Here is a 7,500-nt window from a genome sequence, read left to right as displayed (position 1 = left end):
AGTGGTCTGGTAAAACTAACATATACTTAACTTATATATATATATATATATATATATATATATATATATATATATATATATATATATATATATATATATTTATTTATGTATACATCGATATATATACATACATCTATATATATATACAGTATGTATATATAAATATATAGTATATACATATATATACATGTTTGTGAGCATGTGTTTTCGCATATACATTACACATATTTTACAACATTGTATGTTCACCAAACTTATAATCTATGAATAGCTTCTGTAACGAGATGGAACAAAAATATTCCGTGCATTAGAATTTCAATTAAATTAGAATTTCAATTAAAATTTGGACAATTTTACTAATCTTTATTTACCAATTAGAAGCTTAATATCTATGGACTACCTCATTGAATCTGCCTAAACTTTACTTACATCCAGTACATGTATTATAATTGGTGAAATGGATACCTTACCAATTAGCTCACTTGTTTACATGTGTACAGACAATAGGGGAGTTGATTATATTAGATGTTCTGTGATTAATATCTGTGACGAAATCAGGAATACTCTCTCTCTCTCTCTCTCTCTCTCTCTCTCTCTCTCTCTCTCTTCCTTCCATGCATTTATAACTAACCCCTAACACTACTTCAGAGTAATCATGATTACCTGTCGACATTTTTAAACCGTTACTAATTCAGATAAAGCAAAGAAATCGAGATAAAAATGGCGAATTCCTAATAATCGTTGATATAATTGCAGCGTAGCCTTAGGACAAAATATTATTTGAGTGATATAGATTTACAACAATCTAGATTTGCCAAAACCTTTTTTTCTACGTTGAGTACAGTTCTGTCGCCAATTTAATCTATAAGTACTACATCGTGTTTCGGAGTTGAATCATATGATATACAGTATATATATATATATATATATATATATATATATATATATATATATATATATATATATATATATATATATATATATATATATATATATATATATATATATATATATATATATATATATATATATATATATATATATGTGTGTGTGTGTGTGGGTTTGTATATCTATACATTGCTATCTAGTTTATTTTGTTTCATATTTACGTGTGTGTGTGTGTGGGTTTGTATATCTACATTGCTTTCTAGTTTATTTTGTTTCAGTGTATGGTACTAGTGTAATACACGAGTAAAATAAAATTCGCAGGGCACCATAATGTTAGAATACTGCCTCTCACTGAAAGAGGAGTGCCTAATGATAGTTTGGGCTTGTGCCTTTTTGAAGGCTTGACCACGACTATTGCTCTAAAGTCAAGAGAAGTCGGCACCTATGCCTCTTGTGAGTAAAACTGCGAAGATTGTGGCTTCCCATTAAAAACAGCTATTGGTGATGTGGCTTCTGCAGAGGTGTGGAGTTTTTAGTGGATGTTCAGTCTCAGGGGAGCAAATTTCAATAAATCCTTTGCAGTCCATGGAAATTTTAAATACTGGCCATTCATTTGACAGTGGATATTTTTATATAAGTGCCGAAAAAGTTAGATTTCATATTTTTAGTGCTATCAGCAGCTGTAAATATTTATGGAAAAGAAAGGACTGATGTGATGTCCCTTATCATGATGTCTTTTCCTATATTGCAAGAAATTCCAAACTTTAGGCAAGAGCATTGGTGTGAAATAGACTCCAACAAAACCAAAGAAATTTCTAATAACATTCACCTTAATAATTATGTCCCAATGCCATGGCAAATGGAAGTTGCCATATTCCATCTTCATATTGGCTATACTGCAAAGTGGAGGAAATAAATCCTTTTGTGATGATTGTCTGGTCTAGCTGACTGTCAGGCATCTGCTGGTCGGATGCCCATGGCTGCAGAATCTAAGAAGTCTCTTTTTTCATAGAGTAAGGGCACAGGAAAAAGTAATATCAAATCAATATTGTTTCAGAGTACTGAACTTATTTATTTCTAATCTAAAAAAAATAACATTTTACAGAATTAAGCACATAAAATACTGCTGAACGACAGTTGTAAGAACATCTGATGGTAGAAAATATGGATACCTACAGAAATTTCTCGACATGCCATTGAGCGGCTTAGTGTTAGCAGGAAATTTTTCTTTCAAAAACTTTTTCTTAAGAAACTGTCAGTATTAGAAAATAAATCTTTCCCTCAATGCTGGAAATCAACATTCAGTACCACCTGCAGTAAGTTTCTGAATCACGTCCTGTTCGAACCCTGAACTCTTATGTGAAAAGCAAGAAACTACCAGTGTTTCTGGAAATGAAATTACTATTCGCTACAGTCTTACAAATTTGTGGCATATTGTGAATTTTTATCTTTTAGTAGTCATATTGACTGGTGGAAAAACAAATCAATTGGTTAATATAATTATTTGGATTACTATTATTAATCAATATTTATATTTGTCGCATACCAATGAACTATCTAGATACTAATAAAGAAAGCATCTATTAAAGTATTTGTAACTTAAATCATTTCATCACATGAAGAATTCTACAGTAAGACGAAATGTTTCTTCCTTGTAGCCTCTGCTAACTCCAGTATGCGAGGAATGACTACATAGATGATTTCACTGCGTTATGTAATAGATCATAGTTTTTTATGAGGATCTCTTTGCTATATCGGGCTGAGACCATATATGTAAATCAAAATGTATCTCCTAGTAATATATTACAGTAAACAGTCTAACAACCCAGAGAAGTAACTAACATCTTTGGACCAAATCCAGTGACTTATAAGTCAATGTCAGAGTCTCTGGACATTGCCAGCTTCACAATTCGTATTAATCTTTTCTGTTCATTAAGACTGCCAAGTACCAAATCTTATCACCTCTGGAAATACGGAATTTTGAATTCTAAAATTGTGACTGATACAGCACATTTGAGCGTGACCAACCATAATAATAGATACACTGACACGCAGTCACGGTAATAATTACGAATTGGACAATTAACGACGGAAAAAAGTGACAGAGATTAAATTAGATGCGACGGTAATTTAAATGTTTCTGAGGTTTATTTCCTGTCGTAGATGGGGAGACAGGAATTGCACGCTATGATTTTATTCATTTTTTATGTGAAGACGATTTCTTCCACCCTTTTCATTTCCTTCGATTTCGGAGACAAAAAATTATGGTCCGTGACATTAGGGATATGGGAAAAAGAACAAAACTTTGTTTTCAAGAGGTAAAAACACCATTGCTGTTTTTATGGTAGAACTGATTATACCTGCCGAGTCTGTGTAGGTCCTGTTACTGCGAATCTGATTACTTTAATGTAATACTTTGTGATTAAACAAATATGATTACGTTGCTTTGCCATGTAAGAACATATATACAAGTATATACACACACATACACGGACATATATATATATATATATATATATATATATATATATATATATATATATATATATATATATATATATATATATATATATATACATATATACATATATATATAGCAAAAGGCAAAGATTAGTGCCTGCAAGAAACTAGAAATTTCCCCAATATTAGCCATTTCATACACCCACACACATTGGTCTCGAGAATATTCCCACGAACACCCTACTCGTATTACGCCGTTTTCCTGTGGCTTGCATGCAATTCTTGTTTCTTGGATGATGTGGCATATATATATATATATATATATATATATATATATATATATATATATATATATATATATATATATATATAATGTATATATATATATATATATATATATATATATATATATATATATATATGTGTGTGTGGTATATATATATATATATATATATACAGGTGTGTGTGTATGTGTGTGTGTGTGTGTGTGTGTGTGTGGATAATGTTGCAACTTTTAGTCTCTAACTTAATAAAGGTTCCAACCTTGTTTGGTATAAATATATACATTCACGAAATGTCGTATCTAGTTATTTTAATTTTCATCCGTCATATTTAGTTCCATCAGAACTTTCCAAATGTTCGCCGGTCACAAAAGGTCACCAGGAGTACGCCCAAATAATACATTTTTTTTTTTTAAGTGCTTTCTGATTGAACGTGAACAATTTTGAAGGAAAAAATCATTTCCTTTGCATATTTGAATCGTGACTTCAACCAATCATAACCCTTTTTTCGTTTCTTTTTGCAGTAGTTGAAACATGATTTGTCCGACAGGACGGAATTCGGTTACACTACCGCTGTTTCATTAGCGATGCCAAATAAGGACGGAAGGTATCTGCAGTCAACGTGGGAACTACCAGGTAGGTCGTGTTATGGCTATTTAGTTTCTCCCTCTTTCTCTCTTTCTCCGGCCACCCTCCCTTCTCTTTCTCTCTGTTTGTGCATGCTTGGTTGCATCACATAAAGAAATATGACTTATCGTATTGCTTTTAAATTCATGCATAAAGCGGACGCATTAATCAGCAAACAAATATATTAATAGCACTGGTTAACTAATTGTTTTCTAGCATATATATATATATATATATATATATATATATATATATATATATATATATATATATATACATATGTATACATACACATTTATATATATATATATATATATATATATATATATATATATATATATATATATATATATATATATATATATATATATATATACAGCTGAAGGAAAGCTTGAGAATATCCACGTCGGAAGGTGAGTGAAAACCAGGACTTTCAATTTCCGACGTGGACTTAGATATATATATATATATATATATATATATATATATATATATATATATATATATATATATATGTGTGTGTGTGTGTGTGTGTGTGTGTGTGTGTGTGTGTGTGTGTGTGTAACGTATGGTTTAAGGTGGTTTTGTCATGGATTGAGAGAGTTGGTCGGTTAATATTTTATCTGTGTACTTTAACTGAGAACGATTTTGTTTGTGGAACTTTTAGAAAGTATTTGTGCGCGAAATAAAAATTTTTTCTAGTGCATTCAATACGAGAAAAATAAATATTATTTAGAAAGTAAAACAAATGTTTGACTAATTTTTATATATTAAATCGAAGTTAAAATTCGCAGAACGAAACATCTTAACAGCATTTTCTAAACAAGTATTCAAATATAAATAACTTGTTAAGCAAGTACATTATCTACGTACTAGTACACTGAGTTACACATTACGCTAATTACATAAATGGTACAAGACAGCCATTACATACACACCTATGCACACACACACACACACACACATATATATATATACAGTATATATATATATATATATATATATATATATATATATATATATATATATATATATATATATATATATATATATATACACATATATATATATGTGTGTGTTCACGTGTTTAGCACACCACGTTGTCTCAATATCTATATATGTGGTAACAAAGAGGCTTTCGAGAAATGCGATATATACAAGGGGACATTTGCTATAAACTATGTACAGAGAGACGGAAAGATAGAAAAAGGGGATTCAGGTATAGCCTTAAATGTCTTTCCTTTTTCTTTTCCTGTAATAGGTTGGCGGGAGGGAGACTCTGGGATTCTTAACAGCAATTTCTTCCACTGGCCAAGCCAATAAATAGAATCGTTAATGGCCAGGAGTCCATGTTGGTATTCCGATCCATTGTACTGGACATGTTAAGATTGCCCTCTCTCTCTCTCTCTCTCTCTCTCTCTCTCTCTCTCTCTCTCTCTCTCTCTCTCTCTCTCTCTCAGCATGTGATTTCCTTTTACAATAGAAAGAAGTTATAAAAGCATCATAGAACATTTATTCCAAATCTTCTTGTTCTACTAATCGTAAACATAAATTATTGAAAAGGAAGAAAATGCACCTCTTGTTGTTCTGTGAAATTAAACGGAGGCCTCCCGGAGAAAGCTGTGATACGAAGAATTTATGCCACTAATAGAGGGCTAAAAATGGGCACACGTGCAGACTTTCCTATGGATTAAAACTCCATGTGTTTATTTCTTTTCATGTTTCTAATCTCAAAATCTAAATTAATGAGTGCTTCCTTGCTTGTCTTACCAATTTGATCTCTCTCTCTCTCTCTCTCTCTCTCTCTCTCTCTCTCTCTCTCTCTCTCTCTCTCTCTCTGTTGCTTTCATTTCATATATCTTCGTACTATTGCCCCTTTATTTTGCCTTGGTATATTATCCAAATCTGTGTCAAATAAACAGCTATGCTTGCATCGTTCCTCAGTTTTTTAAAATTTCAAATAATTTTAGTTGCCGGATTCTTCATTTTAATCATTCAAATAAGCTCTTAATTATAATATTGATAGGTCTTTCAAAAATGAATATCATGATGGTGACTAAGATATTCATGTAAAATTTCAAATCTTTCACTTTCATTGGTTGGTTTCTTCCGCAGGCCACAAACAAAAAAAAAATAGGTATTTTGTATTGTTTCCATGAATCGCAGCTATTAATTACCATATCCAAATACAGTTTAGCGAGCTTCGGTGTGCATATTAACTTGAATATATTTATCCAACCTAATTCATCCTAATGCACACAATTTTTTAGCGATAGGGCACAAAACATCTCAGATTTCTGTTACAATCAAAGCAAAAAAAAAAAAAAAAAAGCTCAAAATTAAACCTAAATCTCGTTATTTACATTTATATACACATTGCTTATTGTTAGATATTAGAAAACAAGTTCAATATATTGTGTGCCAACCATAATTTTAACGTCGAGAAGTGACTTCCATATTTCCCAGAAAATGTGAGAATCATTCATCAGAGTTCGGTGGCTACTTGGGTTTAAATTTGGCCGACGTGATAACTGTCAGGAATGACGGAGATAGGCCTATAGTGAGTAAAGATATGTGAAGGGTAAAACTGAATAAGTGTCAGGCATGGACAATGGTTCATACTGTATATCAAATGGAATGCAGCTCTTGTTTGTGCATCACATATTTATTTAAAGGAATATTTCACCTGAAAAAGTAAAAGTGAAAATAAAACCAGATACTCGGGAAAGATTGGTCATGATATTTTGGTGGTTAGGTAATTCAGAAACAGGAATATTTTTCAAATGAGGACAAACTTTTTAATATTGCTTTTTTTGTGGGCGGGGAGGCGGGTGAGGGCCATTCGTCGTCCAACACCAATTCACTAGCTTGAAGATATTTTAGTTTGCATCAATTCACCTCACGCATGCGGATTTTTCGTATTTAATTTTTTTTTTCTAACCTTACGTTCTTCTCACAAGATTTTCGCTAGTTTTAGGATGACAATACATATCAACACAACCTTCAGTTAGAAGCGCGAGTGTTTCTGTGGGTTTTTCCGGAACGTTTTATTTTGCTTTCTTTCAGCAAGAAAGAAATTGGATTCTATTTGTCAAATATTTCACTGTAACTGAGTTTCAGACAGATTTTATGTGTTTTTTACGTTACAACGGAATATATCTGGCATTTCTTTTATATTGATGAAAATATTAGCCTGAAACATGTAACATATCACTTATTAGTCTTATATTCTAGTTTTTGCTTT

General features: G+C 31.5%; 1 long non-coding RNA gene across 1 annotated transcript in view; it reads left to right on the top strand.

Annotated features, from left to right (window-relative positions):
• The window catches only part of LOC136843127 (uncharacterized), a 569,863-nt gene that overhangs the window by 320,367 nt on the left and 241,996 nt on the right, over positions 1-7,500 (top strand). The window contains exon 3 of the long non-coding RNA XR_010854456.1: positions 4,154-4,265. This is a non-coding gene — a long non-coding RNA (uncharacterized lncRNA). The remainder of the gene's footprint in view (positions 1-4,153; positions 4,266-7,500) is intronic.

The sequence above is a fragment of the Macrobrachium rosenbergii genome, chromosome 11, assembly GCF_040412425.1.
Source record: "Macrobrachium rosenbergii isolate ZJJX-2024 chromosome 11, ASM4041242v1, whole genome shotgun sequence".
In the NCBI taxonomy this organism is placed as follows: domain Eukaryota; kingdom Metazoa; phylum Arthropoda; class Malacostraca; order Decapoda; family Palaemonidae; genus Macrobrachium; species Macrobrachium rosenbergii.
Note: the sequence above shows the minus strand (reverse complement) of the source record. Positions and strands in the feature narration are given on the sequence as shown.